This window comes from Salvelinus alpinus, chromosome 9 (genome assembly GCF_045679555.1).
Source record: "Salvelinus alpinus chromosome 9, SLU_Salpinus.1, whole genome shotgun sequence".
Lineage (NCBI taxonomy): Eukaryota > Metazoa > Chordata > Actinopteri > Salmoniformes > Salmonidae > Salvelinus > Salvelinus alpinus.
Window position 1 is genome coordinate 17,763,041 of NC_092094.1, and position 22,732 is coordinate 17,785,772.

A 22,732-nucleotide genomic window follows, 5' to 3' on the forward strand; every position below is an offset into this window, starting at 1 on the left:
GGCATGTAGCTTTATTTAAATAAAGTAGTAGTGGTTGTTTTTCTCAATTTGTTTTTGTTGCAGTTGCTTTCACACTTAGTAGTAAAATAATATGGTTTTCAGTTTATGTATGTACACTATTTATGTAAGAATAATGAGGAGAAAATGGGCTACATTGAATGCACACAAAGCAATTCCCTGCTTTTTAATGGTTTGTATGGGTTTCTGTTGAAGAAATGCAGTTTTGATGTTTTCAGGGTAGGCTATAGTAGCCTATGATGTGTTAAATGATGTTGCAGCCTACTCACCCGAGTTTAATTGCAGACTATCAATTATGGACTGCATGACAAGCAGCTCAATATTTCTTGCTGTGAATGATATGGTAATTTGTAAGTATCAAGGCTGTAGTGCACCCAGCTGTGTGTGCTTGCCATCAAACAGCGAAGATGATTCATAGACCAGAAATGCTTGAGTGTCTTGAATATGGACGAAGAGTTGGAGGGGACTTGCACCCAGGATACAATGTATTCTGTTGCCATGCTCATCCGAAGTAGCCCAGGTTACATTAATCTGAATAAAATTCACCCTAAACACCAGTGGTTCATTGGTCTCCAAATTTTACTGAACAAAAATGTAAACAATTTCAACAATTTCAAAGATTTTACTGTGTTACAGTTCATATAAGGAAATAAATCAATTGAAATAAATGCATTAGGCCCTAATCTATGGATTTCACATGAGTGGGAATACAGATATGCATCTGTTGATCACAGATACCTTTAAAAAAAGGTAGGGGCGTGGATCAGAAAACCTGTCAAATCATCTTTTATTTGTCACATGGGCCGAAAACAACAGATGAACACCTTACCGTAAAATGCTTACTTACAAGCCCTTAACCATCAATGCAGTTCAAGAAAGAGTTAAGAAAATATTTACTAAATAAAATTTAAAAAATACATTAAAATAACAAGGCTGTATACAGGGAGTACCAGTACCAAGTCAATGTGCAGGGGATACCTCGTCAGTTGTACAACTGAATGCATTCAACTGAAATCTGTCTTCCGCATTTAACCCAACCTCTCTGAATTAGAGAGGTGTGGGGGGACTGCTTAATCGACATCCACGTCATCAGCACCCAGGGAACAGTGGGTTAACTGCCTTGCTCAGGGGCAGAACGACAGATTTTTACCTTATCAGCTCGGGGATTTGATCTAGCAACCTTTCGGTTAATGGCACAACGCATCCTACCTGCCAGGCTACCTGCCAGGTACAGGTTAGTCGAGGTAATTTGTACATATAGGTAGGGGTAAAGTAATTATGCATATAAAATAAACAGCGAGTACCAGCAGTGTAAAAACAAAGGGAGAGGGGAGTCAATGTAAATAGTCTGGTTGGCCATTTGATTAATTGTTCAGCAGTCTTATGGCTTGAGGGTAGAAGCTGTTAATGAGCCTTTTGGTCCTTGACTTGACGCTCCGGTACCGCTTGCCTTGCGGTAGCAGAGAACACTCTATGACTTGGGTGACTGGAGTCTTTAATAATTTTGGGGCCTTCCTCTGACACCGCCTAGTATATAGGTCCTGGATTGGCAGGAAGCTTGGCCCCAGTGATGTACAGTTGAAGTCTGAAGTTTACATACACTTTAGTTGGAGTCATTAAAACTCGTTTTTCAACCACAATTTCTTTTCAACAAACTATAGATTTGGCAAGTCGGTTAGGACATCTACTTTGTGCATGACAAGTAATTTTTCCAACAATTGTTTACAGACAGATTATTTCATTTATAATTCACTGTATCACAATTCCAGTGAGTCAAAAGTTTACATACACTAAGTTGACTGTGCCTTTAAACAGCTTATAAAATTCCAGAAAATTATGTCATGGCTTTAGAAGCTTCTGATAGGCTAATTGACATCATTTGAATCAATTGGAGGTGTACCTGTTGATGTATTTCAAGGCCTACCTTTAAACTCAGTGCCTCTTTGCTTGACATCATGGGAAAATCAAAAGAAAAAATTTGTAGACCTTCACAAGTCTAGTTCATCCTTGGGAGCAGTTTCCAAACGCCTGAAGGTACCATGTTCATCTGTACAAACAATAGTACGCAAGTTTTAACAGCATGGGACCACGCAGCCGCCATACCGCTCAGGAAGGAGACGTGTTCTGTCTCCTCGAGATGAACGTACTTTGGTGCGAAAAGTCCAAATCAATCCCAGAACAACAGCAAAGGACCTTGTGGAGATGCTGGAGGAAACAGGTACAAAAGTATCTACATCCACAGTAAAACAAGTCCTATATCAACATAACTTGAAAGGCCGCTCAGCATGGAAGAAGCCGCTGCTCAAAAACCGCCAGAAAAAAGCCAGACTACGGTTTGCAACTGCTCATGGGGACAAAGATCATACTTTTTGGAGAAATGTACTCTGATCTGATGAAACAAAAATAGAACTGTTTGGCTATAATGACCATCGTTATGTTTGTAGGAAAAGGGGGGAAGCACGGGGTGGCAGCATCATGTTGTGGGAGTGCTTTGCTGCAGGAGGGACTGGTGCACTTCACAAAATAGATGGCATCATGAGGAAAGAAAATTATGTGGATATTTTGAAGCAACATCTCAAGACATCTGTCAGGAAGTTAAAGCTTGGTCGCAAATGGGTCTTCCAAATGGACAATGACCCCAAGCATACTTCCAAAGTTGTGGCAAAATGGCTTATGGACAACAAAGTCAAGGTATTGGAGTGGCTATCACAAAGCCCTGACCTCAATCCTATAGAAAATTTGTGGGCAGAACTGAAAAAGTGTGTGCGAGCAAGGAGGCCTACAAACATGACTCAATTACACCAGCTCTGTCAGGGGGAATAGGCCAAAATTCACCCAACTTATTGTGGAAGGCTACCCAAAATGTTTGACCCAAGTTAAACAATATAATGGCAATGCTACCAAATACTAATTGAGTGTATGTAAACTTCTGACCCACTGGGAATGTGATAAAATAAATAAAAGCTGAAATCATTCTCTCTACTATTATTCTGACATTTCACATTCTTAAAATTAAGTGGTGATCCTAACTGACCTAAGACAGGGAATTGTAACTAGGATTAAATGTCAGGAATTGTGAAACTGAGTTTAAACGTATTTGGCTAAGGTGTATGTTAACTTCTGACTTCAACTGTACGTACGGTCACTGTGGGGACGACGTTGTCGATGCACTTATTGATGAAGCCGGTGACTGAGGTGGTGTACTCCTCAGTACCATTGGATGAATCCCAGAACATATTCCAGTCTGTGCTAGCAAAACAGTCCTGTAGCGTAGCATCCGCGTCATCTGACCATTTCCGTATTGAGCGAGTCACTGGTACTTCCTGTTTTAGTTTTTGCTTGTAAGCAGGAATCAAGACGATGCGTCTCTGTGTGTAGAGTAAAGGTGGTCTAGAGTTTTTTTGTTCTCTGGTTGCACATGTTACATGCTGGTAGAAATTAGGTTAAACTGATTTAAGTTTGCCTGCATTAAAATCCCCGGCCACTAGGAGCGCCGCTTCTGGATGAGCATTTTCTGGTTTGCTTATGGCCTTATAGAGTTGGTTGAGTGCGATCGTAGTGCCAGCATCTGTTTGTGTTGGTAAGTAGACGGCTACGAATAATACAGATGAGAACACTCTCGGTAGATAGTGTGGTCTACAGCGTATCATGAGGTACTCTACCTCAGGCGAGTAATACCTCGAGACTTCTTTAATATTAGACATTGCGTACCAGCTGTTATTGACAAATAGACACACAACCCTGCCCCTCGTCTTACCAGACATAGCTTCTCTGTCCTGCCGATGCAGGGAAAACCCAGCCAGCTCTATATTATCCATGTCGTCGTTCAGCCACGACTCTGTGAAACATAAGATATTACAGGTTTTAATGTCCCGTTGGTAGGATAGTCTTAATCGTATCCATTTTATTTCCCATTGATTGCACGTTGGCCAATAGTAAGGATGGTAGAATAGATTTACTGACTCGCCTATGAATTCTCTGAAGGCAGCCCGACCTCTGCCACCTTTTTCTATCTCTTTTCTTCACGCAAATGACAGGGATTTGGGCCTGGTCTCGAGAAAGCAGTATATCCTTCGGGTCAGACCCGTTAAAGAAAAAATCTTTGTCCAGTTCGAGGTGCATAATTGCTGTTCTGATATCCAGAAGCTCTTTTCGGTCATAAGCGATGGTAGCAGCAACATTATGTACAAAAATAAGTTACAAACAATGTGAAAAAACAAACAAAATAGCTGGTTAGGAGCTCGTAAAACGGTAGCCATCCCCTCCGGCGCCATTGTGTGATCACCATTTGCCTCATGCAGCGTGACACATCTTCTTTGCATAGAGTTGATCAGGCTGTTGATTGTGGCCTGTGGAATGTTGTCCCACTCCTCTGAAATGGCTGTGCGAAGTTGCTGGATATTGGCGGGAACTGGAACACGCTGGTGTACACGTCAATCTAGAGCATCCCAAACATGCTCAATAGGTGACATGTCTGGTGAGTATTCAGGCCATGGAAGAACTGGAACATTTTCAGCTTCCAGGAATTGTGTACATATCCTTGCGACATGGGGCCATGCATTATCATACTGAAACATGAGGTGATGGCGGCAGGTTAATGGTACGAAAATTGGCTTCAGGATCTCGTCACAGTATCTCTGTACATGCAAATTGATGATAAAATTAAATTGTGTTCGTTGTCCATAGCTTATGCCTGCCCATACCATAACCCCACAGCCACCATAGGGCACTATGTTCACAACATTGACATCAGTAAATCACTCGTCCACACAACGCTATACACGAGGTCTGCAGTTGTGAGGCTGGTTGGACGTCCTGCCAATTCTCTAAAACAACGTTGAAGGAGGCTTGTGGTAGAGAAGTTATCATTCAGTTCTCTTGTTAAAGCTCTGGTGGAGTCAGCGTGCAAATTCTCGTTCAAAACTTGAGGCATCTGTGGCATTGTGTTGTGTGACAAAACTGCACATTTTAGAGTGGCCTTTTATTTTCCCCAGCACAAGGTGCACCTGTGTAATTATCATGCTGTTTTAATCAGCTTCTTGATATGCCACGTCTGTCAGGGGAATGGATTATCTTGACAAAGGAGAAATGCTCACTAACAGGGATGTAAACAAATTTGTGCACAAAATTTAAGATAAGCTTTTTATGCGTATGGAAAATTACAGGGATCTTTTATTTCAGCTCATGAAACATGGGACCAACACTTTACATGTTGCGTTTATATTTTTGTTCAGTATCATTCACAATACTGTTGTTATCACAGAGAGAGGTTGCTTGTTGCATTCTTTTTAAAATGTTTTATTGTATAGATTTTATAGATAGATCTCTGTATAGATCCCCCAATTGGTAGTTACAGTCCTGTCCCATCGCTGCAACTCCCGTACGGACTTGGGAGAGGTGAAGGTCGAGAGCCGTCCTCTGAAACACATCCCACCCAAGCCACACTGCTTCTTGACACAACTCCCGCAACACCCGCCAGCCACACCAATGTGTTAGAGGAAACACTGTAACCTGGCGAACGTGTTAGTGTGTATTGCGCCCAGCCCGCCACAGGAGTTGCTAGTGCGTGATGGGACAGGAACATCCCTGCTGGCCAAACCCTCCCCTAACCCGGACGACGCTGGGCCAATTGTGCGCCGCCCCATGGGTCTCCCGGTTGCAGCCGGCTGCGACAGAGCCTGGACTCAAACCAGGTTCTCTGGTGGCACAGCTAGCACAGTGATGCAGTGCCTTAGACCATTGCGACACTCGGCAGGCCCCTCAATCTTAATCTATTGAAGATACACTTGATTCATCAATAACTATTTGATTGTACTGTAAAAAAAATGCCAACTTAACCAATTGCTTAATCAGTGTTATTCTGTGAGTTGAATGGACTTCAAAAGGACAAGAATTTAAGCTAATGTGTTCAAGTTTGTTTACTCAACAAACTCTGCTTGAAGTGAGCTGAATTTGAAAAAGCTTGTTAAGTAAAATTACAAATTAATGTTTGCTCAAAACCACTCAAAACAACCCCCATCATTATCATATTTCCCAGCATGCTCTACTGCAGGATGATTTTCAGAATTGTTTGCTTAAATACCTGTGTTCTTGCTTGTACATTGATTGGTTTATTAATCTTATGCTACACAAACATAAATAACATACATTTTTCTAAACTAATCCAATTTTGTTGTAGTTGGACTTTTTGCACCTGTTACTGAGATAGCTGTTCCAGTTTATATGATTTAGGTAGTCTCAATTTTCCCTGCCCTGACAGTCCTTCTCAATGTAGGTTGTGGTTGATTTAAAAGTTCCAATTGTTGCATATCCTCACTCTGGCTGGATTCCAATAAGAATTACACATCACTTTGCAAGCCAGCATAATGTGACTTGCAGGCTTGATGTGGCCTGTAAGCCAGGAGTTTCAGACCACTGTGTTAGGGTGTAACTAGGCCCTCAAAGAAAGGCCTTATGATTTATGTAATGTATTGTCATCATTTTACACTAAGAAATATGCAAATAAGGTATAATAAATTCTCAAGTTGAATTGTATGTTCATTTAACCATCAATTCAAAGTTGAGTGAACATACAATTCAACTTGACAATGTATGTTGATTCAGCTACAGTATATGCCCAAATGTTTAGCAAACTCACCAGCCTGTTGCAGCTGGTTGCCTTACAATTGTACGTTTAATTATTATTATTATAATTATTATTTTTCTATTTGGAGTTTAAATTAATGTGAGGAAATACTAGTTATTTCCAACATACAAAGAATATTCAAAGGAGAGTTTGCATGTACAGTATAAGCTTATATCATGCACTAAGTCACAGAATGAGGAAGAAAAGACATAACCATAGAAGCAGATCAGGGCATTATACTCTGAGGATCAAACCGTGTGTTTAATACCAACAGGAGTAGTCCTCCTTCCAGTCCTAGGTTTGAATAATTATTCTGTCAACTCACATGGCTATGGCATTGTGAGTCATCTACAGGAGGTAATACTCAGTCAGATACTGGAGGGAGGGCTTGAAAAATCACAGGGAAGACAATTTCTTTTGTTGATTTTAGAGCCCGAACTATATGTTTTTTGATACCGATTCTGATTTTTTTGGGGGGGCAAAACGTACCATTACTAATGTATCTGCCGATAAACTGTTTCACAGCAGGAACATTTTTCCACACTGAGTTCTCATAAATTGCCATCCAAAAGAGCGATTGTACAATACCTATGCTTCAGATGTTGATTTCATACATTGTGACAATAATGACACATCATGAGAATGGTGTGTTCAGATAAGCATGCAATTTCCTTTTCTCATTCTATTTATTGAATATCGGTTATCGTGGCGTTATCGACCAATATGGAGTTAAAAGGCCAATATCTGCCGATTTAATAGTGGTAAACCGATATATCAGTCAGGCTCTAGTTATTATATATCATTTTCCTACTAGCAAAGAAAAGCAGCTGTTGCTGCTCTGCTTAGGCTCCCTTCAAGGAATGTTCTACCAGAGTTCACTCAATGAATGATACTAGTGGACAGACCTCTGGGTAGCCTATGTATGGTGCTGGACACTCCTGTTTTGAGGTGTCGAAGATAAAAAAACAGACAAGCTAGTGAAAGGGATCTGCTGTGTTATTACATATAAAAAAACACACTTAAAGCGGCTATCAACAGTTGAAACAATAACAAAGCACTGATTTGCTACAAAGCTGAGGGATGGGGCTGAAGAAATGGAACCACTCATATTCATAGACAGAGCTATGGATGCAAGGACTGATCATCCATGACATCACAATTTAGTTTTAACCATGTTTTGAGGCTATACAGTGTTTGTTTGCATTTACTTTGTTTACAGTACAGTAAAACAAGTTTATATTGTGGGTTCTGATGGGGTACGACAGTTGAACTAAGCTCATGAGGCAGTTCTTTTTTAAGAATCAAATCAGTACATATCATTCATTTACAGTGAGGGAAAAAAGTATTTGATCCCCTGCTGATTTTGTACGTTTGCCCACTGACAAAGAAATTATCAGTCTATAATTTTAATGGTAGGTTTATTTGAACAGTGAGAGACAGAATATCAACAAAAAAATCCAGAAAAACGCATGTCAAAAATGTTATGAATTGATTTGCATTTTAATGAGGGAAATAAGTATTTGACCCCTCTGCAAAACATGACTTAGTACTTGGTGGCAAAACCCTTGTTGGCAATCACAGAGGTCAGACGTTTCTTGTAGTTGGCCACCAGGTTTGCACACATCTCAGGAGGGATTTTGTCCCACTCCTCTTTGCAGATCTTCTTCAAGTCATTAAGGTTTCGAGGCTGACGTTTGGCAACTCGAACCTTCAGCTCCCTCCACAGATTTTCTATGGGATTAAGGTCTGGAGACTGGCTAGGCCACTCCAGGACCTTAATGTGCTTCTTCTTGAGCCACTCCTTTGTTGCCTTGGCCGTGTGTTTTGGGTCATTGTCATGCTGGAATACCCATCCACGACCCATTTTCAATACCCTGGCTGAGGGAAGGAGGTTTTCACCCAAGATTTGACGGTACATGGCCCCGTCCATCGTCCCTTTGATGCGGTGAAGTTGTCCTGTCCCTTTAGCAGAAAAACACCCCCAAAGCATAATGTTTCCACCTCCATGTTTGACGGTGGGGATGGTTTCTTGGGGTCATAGGCAGCATTCCTCCTCCTCCAAACACGGCAAGTTGGGTTGATGCCAAAGAACTCCATTTTGGTCTCATCTGACCACAACACGTTCATCCAGTTGTCCTCTGAATCATTCAGATGTTCATTGGCAAACTTCAGACGGGCATGTATATGTGCTTTCTTGAGCAGGGGGACCTTGCGGGCGCTGCAGGATTTCAGTCCTTCACGGCATAGTGTGTTACCAATTGTTTTCTTGATGACTATGGTCCCAGCTGCCTTGAGATCATTGACAAGATCCTCCTGTGTAGTTCTGGGCTGATTCCTCACCGTTCTCATGATCATTGCAACTCCACGAGGTGAGATCTTGCATGGAGCCCCAGGCTGAGGGAGATTGACAGTTCTTTTGTGTTTCTTCCATTTGCGAATAATCACAGAAACTGTTGTCACCTTCTCACCAAGCTGCTTGGCGATGGTCTTGTAGCCCATTCCAGCCTTGTGTAGGTCTACAATCTTGTCCCTGACATCCTTGGAGAGCTCTTTGGTCTTGGCCATGGTGGAGAGTTTGGAATCTGATTGATTGATTGCTTCTGTGGACAAGTGTCTTTTATATAGGTAAGAAACTGAGATTAGGAGCACTCCCTTTAAGAGTGTGCTCCTAATCTCCGTTCGTTACCTGTATGAAAGACACCTGGGAGCCAGAAATCTTTTTGATTGAGAAGGGGTCAAATACTTATTTCCCTCATTAAAATGCAAATCAATTTATAACATTTTTGACATGCATTTTTCTGGATATTTTTGTTGTTATTCTGTCTCTCACTGCTCAAATAAACCTACCATTAAAATTATAGACTGATAATTTCTTTGTCAGTGGGCAAACGTACAAAATCAGCAGGGGATCAAATACTTTTTTCCCTCACTGTATAAGTCCAGAAATGGATGTAGCTACTGCAGATTGCCCATTTAATATACTGTATGTGTAGAAAGTCAAGACAACACATTGGCAGTCCCACAGCTCCAGAGTGTAAATTCCTCTTGGTAATGAGTGTGTTGGGCGGCAGTCAGTGGGGCTGTGCTCAGACAAATGGATAAGGCCCATTATTTGTCCTGAGCTCTGTTTTATGCCGCTCCCCAGCCCCATGTGAAACAGTATGCGATTGTATGTCTTTGAGATGACAAATCCTTCCAGGACCCAGGCCAAATGCGTAAACAGATATTGCAATTGTTTAGCAACTTCCCCCTCAGGATGACCGTAAATGCTATTTTATTTCTGCAGGATTTTATGTTTGCATGGCATTTGGACTGCTATGCATTGCCTGGATATGTTCTGTATGGAAATCATTGAACATCCATGCTTTAGTTACAAGTAAACCAGAGTCGTATGCAGAAATGTCTAATCTTTTTAATAACAAACATATTACTTAAGTTATTGATCCTGGGGTCCACCAGTGACATTCTTCAACCTGTGTGCTTCCCCCCTAACTGTGATGAGAGTTCAGACAAAGGTGAATTCAGTTCAGACAAAGGTAAATGTCCTGGCCTCTACCATGGCCAGGACATTTACTTTCTCCCTGCTTGACAAAAGATTTAAAGCTCCATGGTAAACAGGCAGTTAGCCGGAAGCCAAAAAGAGAGGTTGAAGTGAACATCGTTTTAATCGGACAAAGTTATATGACCATCGCCTGTCAAGGCAAATCAAGCTAAAGCTTTCAGCAGAGCAGAGAAGTGTTGAGTGGTGAGTGATTGCGGGAGGGAAAAAATACTGTGGGACATAGTTTGACGGTTTTTCCATGCAGGTTTGTTGTTTTCCAGTTAGAGTTGGAGTTCCTTAGCTAATCAGGTATCCCTGTGTTCTCTAGGAATATGATCCCTAAAACAACTAGCTCCACTCCCAGCTCAGATGGGGGTTCTGCCTGAACGATGAGCTGTTACAACATTTGGATTTGGAAAACTGTAATGAGTCCTGTGTGTAGCTGGTGTAGAGAGTCAGGCACAGGACAGCAGATACGAGTAAATCAACGTGCTTTACTCAAAAAAGACAAATATACAAAGTAACATCTAGAGCATACACAGACGGACCAAAATTACAATAAACAATCACTCACAAAACCCATGGGGGGAACAGAGGGTTAAATTAAATAAACAAGTGATTGTGAGATTGAAAACAGGTGTGAAATACACAGACAAAACAAATGGAAAAATGAAAAGTGGATCGGCGGTAGCTAGAAAGCCGGTGACGTCAACCCCGAACGCCGCCCGAACAAGGAGATGGACCGACTTCGGCGTAAGTCGTGACAAAAACAATGCACTTTTTTATTAATAAAAAAAAATAATAATAATAACTTTATTTAACCAGGTAGGCTAGTTGAGAACAAGTTCTCATTTACAACTGCGAACTGGCCAAGATAAAGCAAAGCAGTTCGACACATATAACAACACAGTTACACATGGAAAAAACAAACATACAGTCAATAATACAGTAGGAAAAATATATATATACAGTGTGTGCAAATGAGGTAATATAAGGGAGGTAAGGCAATAAAATAGGCAATAGTGGTGAGGTAATTACGATATAGCAATTAAACACTTGAGTGAGATGTGCAGAAGATGAATGTGCAAGTAGAGATACTGGGGTGCAAAATAGCAAAATAAATACAGTATGGGGATGAGGTAGTTGGATGGGCTATGTACAGGTGCAATGATCTGTGAGCCGCTGACAACTGTTGCTTGAAGTTAGTGAGGGAGATAAATCAAATGTTTTTATATAGCCTTCTTAGATCAGCTGATATCTCAAAGTGCTGTACAGAAACCCAGCCTAAAACCCCAAACAGCAAGCAATGCAGGTGTAGAAACACAGTGGCTAGGAAAAACTCTCTAGAAAGACCAAAATCTAGGAAGAAACCTAGAGAGGAACCAGGCTATGAGGAGTGGCCAGTCCTCTTCTGGCTGTGCCGGGTGGAGATTATAACAGAACATGGCCAAGATGTTCAAATGTTCATAAATGAGCAGCATGGTCAAATAATAATAATCACAGTAGTTGTCGAGGGTGCAACAGGTCAGCACCTCAGGAGTATATGTCTGTTGGCATTTCATAGCCGATCATTGAGAGTATCTCTACCGCTCCTGCTATCTCTAGAGAGTTGAAAACAGCAGGTCTGGGACAGGTAGCACATCCGGTGAACAGGTCAGGGTTCCATAGCCGCAGGCAGAACAGTTGAAACTGGAGCAGCAGCACGGCCAGGTGGACTGGCGACAGCAAGGAGTCATCATGCCGGGTAGTCCTGAGGCATGGTCCTATGGCTCAGGTCCTCCGAGAGAAAGAAAGAAAGATAGAGAGAGCATACTTAAATTCACACAGGACACCGGATAAGACAGGAGAAGTACTCCAGATATAACAGACTGACCCTAGCCCCCCGACACATAAACTACTGCAGCATAAATACTGGAGGATGAGACAGGAGTGGTCAGGAGACACTGTGGCCCATCCGATGATACCCCCGGACAAGGCCAAACAGGCTGGATATAACCCCACCCACTTTGACAAAGCATAGCCCCCACACCACTAGAGGGATATCTTCAACCACCAACTTACCATCCTGAGACAAAGCCGGGTATAGCCCACAAAGATCTCCGCCACGGCACAACCCAAGGGGGGGCGCCAACCCAGACAGGAAGACCACGTCAGTGACTCAACCCACTCAAGTGACGCACCCCCCCTAGGTACGGCATGGAAGAGCACCAGTAAGCCAGTGACTCAGCCCCTGTAATAAGGTTAGAGGCAGAGAATCCCAGTGTAGAGAGGGGAACCGGCCAGGCAGAGACAGCAAGGGCGGTTCGTTGCGCCCCAGTGCCTTTCCGTTCACCTTCACACTCCTGGGCCAGACTACACTCAATCATAGGACATACTGAAGAGATGAGTCTTCAATAAAGACTTAAAGGTTGAGACCAAGTCTGCGTCTCTCACATGGGTAGGCAGACCATTCCATAAAAATGGAGCTCTATAGGAGAAAGCCCTGCCTCCAGCTGTTTGCTTAGAAATTCTAGGGACAATTAGGAGGCCTGCGTCTTGTGACCGTAGCGTACGTGTAGGTATGTACGGCAGGACCAAATCGGAAAGGTAGGTAGGAGCAAGCCCATGTGATGCTTTGTAGGTTAGCAGTAAAACCTTGAAATCAGCCCTTGCCTTAACAGGAAGCCAGTGTAGGGAGGCTAGCACAGGAGTAATATGATCAAATTGTTTGGTTCTAGTCAGGATTCTAGCAGCCGTATTTAGCACTAACTGAAGTTTATTTAGTGCTTTAGCCGGAAAGTAGAGCATTGCAGTAGTCTAACCTAGAAGTAACAAAAGCATGGATACATTTTTCTGCATCATTTTTGGGCAGAAAATTTCAGATTTTCTGTTCTGTGTTTGTCTTGGTCTATTTATCTATGTCAAGAATTTAGAGTCTCTATCTCACTAGATGGTTCTTCTACAGAGATTAGAGGATGTTATTAATATTTGTAATCATTTCATAATTAAGAAAAAATCTCCCCAATTTCATGGTATACAATTGGTAGTTACATTCTTGTCCCATCACTGCAACTCCCGTTCGGACTTGGGAAAGGTCGAGAGCCGTCCTCTGAAACACATCCCACCCAAGCCACACTGCTTCTTGACACAACTCCCGCAACACCCGCCAGCCACACCAATGTGTTTGAGGAAACACTGTACACCTGGCAACTGTGTCAGCTTGCACGGCACCCGGCCCGCCACAGGAGTCGCTAGTGCACGACGGGACAAGAACATCCTTGCCGGCTAAACCCTCCCCTAACGACGCTGAGCCTATTGTGCACACCCCCATGGGTCTCCCGGTGGCGGCCGGCTTTGACAGAGCCTCGACTCGAACCAGGATCTCTAGGGGCACAGTGATGCAGTGCCTAAGACCACTGCGCCACTCGGGAGGCCCCAATATAATTATTTTAAACCCACTGAATATCCTGTGTTTCTATGTCAAATGGTCTTGTTATATTTCAGTCTTCTGTGATGTATATAAAGTGTAATATTGAGTCTACAACATGTTGCAAACTCAAAATGTAATACATTTCAACTCTATATTTGACATGGTTCTTTTTTTTAAGCCCATAACCATGTGTATGAGGTGTATACTTTTGTTTCAAAGTAGATTTGTTTAAGACTTCCAAGAATCACTCTGTGTGGCCCTGATTTAGCCCGCTGCAGTAAAAGGTAACTGAGGTGAAATATGTGCTTAGTGTTACAGGATGATGAGAAATAGGCCTACAGAACCTGGTAAAAGGATTGGTAGATTTTTTTTTGAACAAACAAGGTATGATGGATTTGGTGAGCCCACTGAGCCAAGCGAGGGGAAGGTCATGTTGTAGACAGTGAGGTGACACCTGATTGGCTGGACTTTCCAGAGTTGAGTTGAGTTTCTTCCTGGCCTTTTGTCTGATGTTTGTGACATATTAGAGTGCACCTGCTCGTGGATGACATTTCTCTGCTCCTGCAACCTGCACTCCCCCGCGTCACAGCTGCCAGGTGAGCGGAGCGATGATCGGCCCGGTGAGCTGGCAGGAAGTCAACCGGGTCTGGGTCATCTGTCCTGTCCTAACCCCACTCTAGAGCCCCGGTCTGGAAGACTCAGTGAAGATGAGTAATAACAGCTGACTGCTACTGATATGACTTTGTACTTGTCTTCCATGGAATACTTTGTACTTGTCTTCCATGGAATACCCTCCATACCAATGCAAGTGTAGACTGTTGAAGTTTGTTTGATTCCTTACCTATACAGTACAATGCATGCACCAACAGAATGAGTTTGAAAGTGAAGTATCTCACTCCAACAATGGCCCCACATTGGATGGGCTGATTTCATCTGTCAGTCCTGTGGTCTGAGCACATGTTGCCCACTGGTTATGAGACATGCTTTGCATAGTGTGACTGTAATGTTATCCTGTCATTTGAGCTGGGTTTGTTCTGGTTGAGCTGGCTTGTGGGTTAAGATGTTGACACCATGTAACCTTACTATGTTCTGTGCATCAGGAGTCATGTACTGCATATAGTGTAGGAGTCTGCTCTACCAGCCATTTTGAATGAGCTGCTGTTGATTTTTTTGTGGTTACAACACGGTTTCAAGGCAGAAGCAAAGCACACACAAACTCGTCATCTGTCAATGCTATGTGTCAGGCCCCCTGCCAACACTGTTACAATGAAGCCTTGTCTATTATGCAACAGATCACCTTTCTCACACAGGTCCCCAGTGCCACAGACACGAGTTGAGTCCACTTCTGTTTAGATGGCTACCTCTCAAGCGCCCAGCTGAAATGGAAGGCTGTATGAACTGAAGGCCTGCAGGCAGCTAGTCCCCTCCGATGTGTCATCTTGTCAACTAGCACATGAACACATGTAAGTGGCAGAATGAGGCCCTGATAGGATGTTAGAGCTGTCAGTGGGGCTATGGCTTTGATGCTTATACTGTATATTAAGCCGTGTTGACACGCTGGTTCTATTGGTCTGCCCACTACTGCTGACACTGGTCTTTGTGCATGCTGGTCTCACTGCCTCAGGGTTAACTACTGTACAGTTCTACATGTCTAAATAATGGTGTGGAAAATGATGTGCATCACTTTGGCTTTGCTAGCCTCTAGCTACATGTTGGCACAATGTTGGAAAGAGAAACTTGGATTTAAAAAACTCTTCAGTTTCAAACACATGAAAAATATATTAATTTTTTGTTGTTGTTGAAGAAATAGGATGTGTAGTGTGATCGTAAAGTAAATGTCCACTTTATCTGCAGGCAATTGTAAGCAAACCCTGTGATTAAATGTTTTTCCTGCTTCCCTGAGCTAGTAAAACCTCAAACGTAAAAACTGAAACATGCATGTTTACACTAGTCTACACATTCTCTCCCAGGGCTTCTTACATGCATGTTTACACTAGTCTACACATTCTCTCCCAGGGCCTCTTACATGCATGTTTACACTAGTCTACACATTCTCTCCCAGGGCCTCTTACATGCATGTTTACACTAGTCTACACATTCTCTCCCAGGGCCTCTTACATGTATGGTAATAATGAGGTAGTGCTTATGACTACTGTGTTTTCTTGACTTTTATTTTATAATGTTGGAACCCTTTATCCGCCACTGAAAGGAGCAATGCAGTTGTGAGACGTTGCGATCTCATATTTGCTTGACATGCTCTCAGTCACTTGATTGTTGACATGAGTATGACAGGGCCACTGCCAGGGCGATTACACTCGGGCCGCCTGATGTTGACATTTTGGAGAGCTAACGAAGCTCCAGCGAGGGGAGGTGGATGGGCTTAATATAGGGCTGACTAAGTAAAGCAAACCAAACCCAAGGTTACAGCAGGGTTCCCCACGTCAACTGGCGGATTAGTTATTGGTTGATGAATTTTGTAATCATCAGCCAGACTCCCATAAGTATAGTTTCTGTAGGATGCTATTAGAGAGATTTGATCGTTAAATACTCATGGCTTGGAATAAATCTGCTGAGGTATATTAAGCGGATGCATGTTTCTGTTGATGTGCAAAGTCCCATATAGCAGGTCTTTTCTGCTTTCTTTCAATTTATGATGTGTGAATTGTGTGAATTGTTAGCATTGCGTAATGTGTGAATTGTTAGCATTGCGTAATGTGTGAATTGTTAGCATTGCGTAATGTGTGAATTGTTAGCATTTCGTAATGTGTGAATTGTTAGCATTGCGTAATGTGCGAATTGTTAGCATTGCGTAATGTGCGAATTGTTAGCATTGCGTAATGTATGAATTGTTAGCTTTGCATACTGTGTGAATTGTTAGCTTTGCATACTGTGTGAATTGTTAGCTTTGCATACTGTGTGAATTGTTAGCTGTGCATACTGTGTGAATTGTTAGCTTTGCATACTGTGTGAATTGTTAGCATTGCATACTGTGTGAATTGTTAGCATTGCATACTGTGTGAATTGTTAGCATTGCATACTGTGTGAATTGTTAGCATTTCATACTGTGTGAATTGTTAGCATTTTATACTGTGTGAATTGTTAGCATTTTATACTGTGTGAATTGTCAGATTTGCATACTGTGTGAATTGTTAGCATTTCATAATGTGTGAATTGTTAGCATTTCATAATGTGTGAATTGTTAGCATTTCATAATGTGTGAATTGTTAGCATTTCATAATGTGTGAATTGTTAGCATTTCATACTGTGTGAATTGTTAGCATTTCATACTGTGTGAATTGTTAGCATTTCATACTGTGTGAATTGTTAGCATTTCATAATGTGTGAATTGTTAGCATTTCATAATGTGTGAATTGTTAGCATTTCATAATGTGTGAATTGTTAGCATTTCATAATGTGTGAATTGTTAGCATTTCATACTGTGTGAATTGTTAGCATTTCATACTGTGTGAATTGTTAGCATTTCATAATGTGTGAATTGTTAGCATTTCATAATGTGTGAGGACTTTTCTTTTTTTATTCAATGAAAATTTAACTAATATTCTAGATGATATATTCACACATTTTAAAGGGTGTTGATTTCTTAATTTTCTGTAAGCATTAGTTAGCATGCGAGGGTCTATTTGAGTAAAGGTCAGAGTAGGGAAAATCCCCATCCATAAGTGTGGTCATCTTCTGTTCATCTCTTCTGCCTTCGTGGTCGAAATTCTTGGGTATTTCCTGCTCAACCCCTTATATTTGCGTTTGTGACATCCAGGCCTCCGGAGCTTTCTCAGTCTCTCTCTCTGGGCTTCAGCAGCAGTTGGCTCTGCTTGTCCAAACAGGCCAGAGTCAATGAGGGAAAACAGTAAACTCACACCACTCTGTGCTTCACCCCACTTCACATGCTCTGGCATTTCTGTTCACATGACCCACCAGACTAATTGTTGAAAGCAGTAGGACCACTTCTTAGGCCCAGCCATTAGTGTCAGAAGACCTGAGAGTTACTCCAACAGATAAAGGTGGAATTTCTGTCTTCCTTTGGTAACTAGGGATAAACACTAGATTTTCAGGTATGTGAATTAAGCAGAAAAGTTTCACCCCCAAATCTGTAAGGCCTTGATGGCCTCCTTAAACAAATAATCAGGAATCATGTTAAAATGGCAATCGAATGCACTTCCTTCATTTGAACCTTGTGGCCATTTGACTTACACACAAGCCATCCTTTGGTCTGGTGGATGTGGGACTTTTCTGGTCCCTGTGAAAGAATGGGACACCGCTGGTGGCTGTACTGTAACTCTACCCAGCAGCACTCAGTGTGTCTGTCTTCAGCAGAGCATGAGGACTGCAGGCCGGGACAACCTGGACAAAAACAGGAACTTGATCTTCCTCCCAGTGTTACTACTGTGCCTGTCTGGCTCAAACAAAGCTCACCATTCATTATTCTATGTGCTAACTGCAAGGGACCACAGATATCATACCTTCTGATAAAAAAAGTATTTATCATCTACACAACACATTGTGGACATTTCTGGACATTGTTCGTCCAGAAATGTATTTCCATAGAAATTATCTTTATTACATCAATTTTGATCCTCAGACAATGGTCTTGAGTGGGCATTGAGCTCATCTGCTCATACAAGTATTTGTCTTTTCTCAGTTGGACTTTGTATTGAGGTGGAAACTTTCTTGTTAATCATTAGGCCTGTGTTCCATTGATATCTGTACTGCATGTAGCAGGTGAACAGCATTTTAATAAATTAAAAACCCTCCTGACATTTTTATACTGATAATGATCAAACTTCATTATCACTGTGTTAATAAACGTATTAATGATCTTACAGGCATCATATATTGTTGTTGTAATCTCCCAGAGACTTTTGAATGGCAGCAGTACATTAGACAACACATGGTGATGATAGCGCTGGCTGAGAGAGAGCATCCCTCCAGTCCCAAGTGCTCAGCCAGAATCAGCTATTTCCTGGCCAGCGTGAAGGAATGCCTCAGGTCCACACTCTAATTACAACATCATAAAGTCCCCGTCAGGGGACAGATAGAGGGCCATGAGGATCTGACCAGTATTAAACACTGCTTCTTTTTATCAAGCTGGGAGCTTGGCGAATCTACTTTTTATAGTCCTTTGATAGTACTGGAGGGAAAATCAACTGTAAATAATCTGTCATACATTTTTTCAGGATTATAAGGTAAAGGCATGGAAATTGCAAAGCACTGTTTAGAGGTTCAGGCCTTCTCCCTTGTAGGAATGTTTAGAATCATTTAGGCCCTTAGAGGCAAGTTACTGTCTCTCCCTTTTTAAGCAGGTCCCATGCAGTGCTTATCAAAGTTCTCCAAATGGATAATGTGCAGAAACCAGATACAGAGCTGGATATCTGTAATGTACTTAGGACACTGTTCGGCATGTGATGTTTTCGGATGTCACTAATCATTTTACTGATAGCAGCAGAAGCACTCGGCTGCTTGGTGATTCTCCAAACTGTGGGTGGCTCAGAAATGCACTTATGAAAGTCACTGAACGAGCAGAAGGACAGAATAGGGCTGCAATGACCTAGCAGACACAGCGGTTTGGCACTGTACGAACTATACACGAACTATACACAGTGGATTTGTTTATTTATTTGTACAGACCAAGAACATCTTAAGATTTGAGAAAGTTATAGAGTTACAGTTCACAAGTTTCTAAAGACAGTGGCAAGGGATGATTCAATCTTCATATCGTATTCTTGTAAATCTTTTTTTTTGCCTAGATTTAATCATTTCAACAGCATAACACAGATATGATTCTATTTAGGCTACATATGTTACTTGTTAATAACTTCTTTGGGACTGGGGAGCAGTATTGAGTAGCTTGGATAAAAAGGTGCCCAGAGTAAACTGCCTGCTAATAATAATAAGTCGATTTGGATAGAAAACCCTCTGAAGTTTCTAAAACTGTTTGAATGATGTCTGTGAGTATAACAGAACTCATATGGCAGGCAAAAACCTGAGAAGAAATCCAACCAGGAAGTGGGAAATCTGAGGTTTGTAGTTTTTCAAGTCATTGCCTATCGAATATACAGTGTCTATGGGGTCATATTGCACTTCCTAAGGCTTCCACTAGATGTCAACCATCTTTAGAACCTTGTTTGATGCTTCTACTGTGAAGGAGGGGGGAATAAGAGCTGATTGAGTCAGGGGTCTGGCAGAGTGCCACGAGCTCAGTCTCGCGCGCTCCCGTGAGAGTTAGCTGCGTTCCATTGCATTTCTACAGACAAAGGAATTCTCCGGTTGAAACATTATTGAAGATTTATGATAAAAACATCCTAAAGATTGATTCTATACTTCGTTTGACATGTTTCTACGAACTGTAATATGACTTTTCGTCTGAACTTTCGCCTGGACTTGCCCGCGCCTCCTGAGTTTGGATTTGTGTACTAAACGCGCAAACAAAAGGGAGGTATTTGGAAATAAATGTTGGACTATATCGAACAAAACAAACATTTATTGTGGAAGTGAGATTCCTGGGAGTGCATTCTGATGAAGATCATCAAAGGTAAGTGAATATTTGTATGGGTATCTGTATGGCTTGTTTTTGTGTGTGAGCGCCGTACTCAGATTATTGCATGGTGTGCTTTTTCCCGAAAAGTTTTTTTGAAATCTGACACAGCGGTTGCATTAAGGAGAAGTTTATCTATAATTCCATGCATAACAATTGTATCTTTTAGCAATGTTTATTATGAGTATTTCTGTAAATTGATGTGGCTCTCTGCAAAATCACCGGATGTTTTGGAGGCAAAACACTACTGAACATAACGCGCCAATGTAAACTAAGATTTTTGGATATAAATATGAACTTTATCGAACAAAACATACATGTATTGTGTAACATGAAGTCCTATGAGTGTCATCTGATGAAGATCATCAAATGTTAGTGATTAATTTTATCTCTATTTCTGCTTTTTGTGACTCCTCTCTTTGGCTGGAAAAATGGCTGTGTTTTTCTGTGACTAGGTGCTGACCTAACATAATCGTTTGGTGTGCTTTCGTCGTAAAGCCTTTTTGAAATCGGACACTGTGGCTGGATTTACAACAAGTTTATCTTTAAAATGGTGTAAAATACTTGTATGTTTGAGGAATTTTAATTATGGGATTTCTGTTGTTTTGAATTTGGCACCCTGCAATTTCACTGGCTGTTGTTGAGGTGGGACGCTAGCGTCCCAAATATCCCAGAGAGGTTTTAAGGTAATATATGATTATCCAAACCAGCTCGGATTCAGTTTGTTTATGGAGTTTGTGCTTCAGGATAGGAGAGGTTTGTTGTTTTAACCTTCAGAGTTTTTTGGCACACCACATAAATGCCCCGGCAGCTCAATTTGGCTCAGCACGGAACCTCCAGGTTATGTGACATTTGATGTGGTCTGTGGAGTAGTTTAAAAGTCCTTTATGTCTTTTCCAGACAGCAACACATTGTTCTAAACGTGCTGTTTTCTGCATTGTGAAAGTTGGCTATAGCTGAAATGTTGAGTTTTTGACAGAAATTTGCTCTGACGGCACCTGGCTAGATTCCACTCTCTGTCGAGTCCATGGCTTATCCAGCGAGGAGCAGGCCCAGGTGTTTGAATTGAAAATACACCTTGCGGCGGAGAAAGGTGCCGACCCATGGAACATTATTGTGAGAGACTGCTAGACTGCACTGTCAGGGGCAGAGGATGAAATGGGAAGACAAAGGGACATCCTGAGCACTGCTAGCTAATGTTATCCTCTTCAAACAGGCTCAGCCTACTCCTCTTTTCTGTGGTAAGAATGCCTGTGATAGCTGACTAGTGACACTGGGGCCAAATTAAATAGAAGGCTTTAGGTGCTGTAAGGTTATTGATGGGTCTGTTTGCTTGGTTATATATTAGTCATATTTGTGTCTGCAAAGTACCACCTCAATGCTTTGCACAGCAAAAAAGCATTAAGACCGGGCAGAAAATGTAGTTCTTATAACAAACTGCTGTCATGACAGGGTGTACAGATGCAGGATCTAAATTTGACCAGTTTCTCACAGAAGGAAAATAGTACTTCAGCAACAGGGAATGTGAATTATTGTGTGTATTATATATAATGGGCATTTTGGTAGGGGTTGATATCTTTTCTGTTAAGTTAAGTCAATTATGAAATGTTAAAATGGAAATTACAAACTTTAGAAGCCTTTTTAATTTAACCTCAAATATACTACATGTTTGGATTTCAGCTATGCAGGACATTTCCTGCAACAACAGGGTGATCAAGTTTGTTTTGCTGGCAGTTTTTATTTACTGGGAAACTGTGATAATAAGGCGTCTCTGTTTCTACATAAACTATGAATAATAATGATAAATAAGTAGTAGGTAGTTTCACTGTGATTTTGAATATCTGGAAATCATAGGTTTATTACAGATAGCATATCTTATGTTCTAATATCATAATGAAGCTCTCATTTGTTTGCCACTTTCTTTTGTTACAGTTTGTTCTAATGGACTTGATACACAACAACAATAGTATCCTAATGCAGGGCAATAGCTCTACCAAGGTCATGTCTTCGAGCTACATTAGATTGTACAGAAGCAGACAGTAGACTGTATTATTCTCTTTGGCATGTCCATTAGTGCACTGCAGTACCCTGATCTCTTCATGGTCTTTAACTGCAGGCTTTAATTGGGTTTGTATGATCAGGCCAGTTATTAGAATAGCAGTGTCTGCTGCCCACTGTGATGCTGTTACACAGAGGAGCTGTTAGTACTACAGAGGCTCTGAATGAATGGAGCCATCACCCTCAGCCGTGTCCAGCTGAATCTGAACAGCCACATAATTAACACTGTTGACGCCTGGCTCCTTTCAAAGCCCTGCCTGCCTGTCCCTGCCTGCCATTCCGGCGTCTACAGTTGCCTTTTGTCACAGAGGCCTGTCGCTATGTCCTCAACGCATCACAGTCAATGGTCACATCTAATTATTTTTCCAGAGAAGATTACTTGAATAGCTATGTTACCATTATGTCATATGATAGATAGTACAGAGTTAGTTGGTGGGAATGAAAGAGTTAAGCAGTCAAAGTTCAAGATGCTTGTATTGTCTTTGATCTTTGGAACTCATCATAGGTTGATGTGTGAGACAGATTTATTTC

At 41.6% G+C, this 22,732-nt stretch overlaps 1 protein-coding gene across 10 annotated transcripts in view; it reads left to right on the plus strand.

Moving 5' to 3' along the window:
* ppfibp2b (PPFIA binding protein 2b) overlaps nucleotides 1–22,732 on the plus strand; it is a 94,778-nt gene that overhangs the window by 450 nt on the left and 71,596 nt on the right. The window contains exon 2 of one of the 10 annotated variants that reach the window (XM_071416232.1): nucleotides 14,904–15,056. The exons of the other annotated variants lie outside the window; for them this stretch is intronic. The gene's annotated coding sequence lies outside the window, so the exon portion shown is untranslated. The remainder of the gene's footprint in view (nucleotides 1–14,903; nucleotides 15,057–22,732) is intronic. 10 annotated transcript variants of the gene reach the window in all.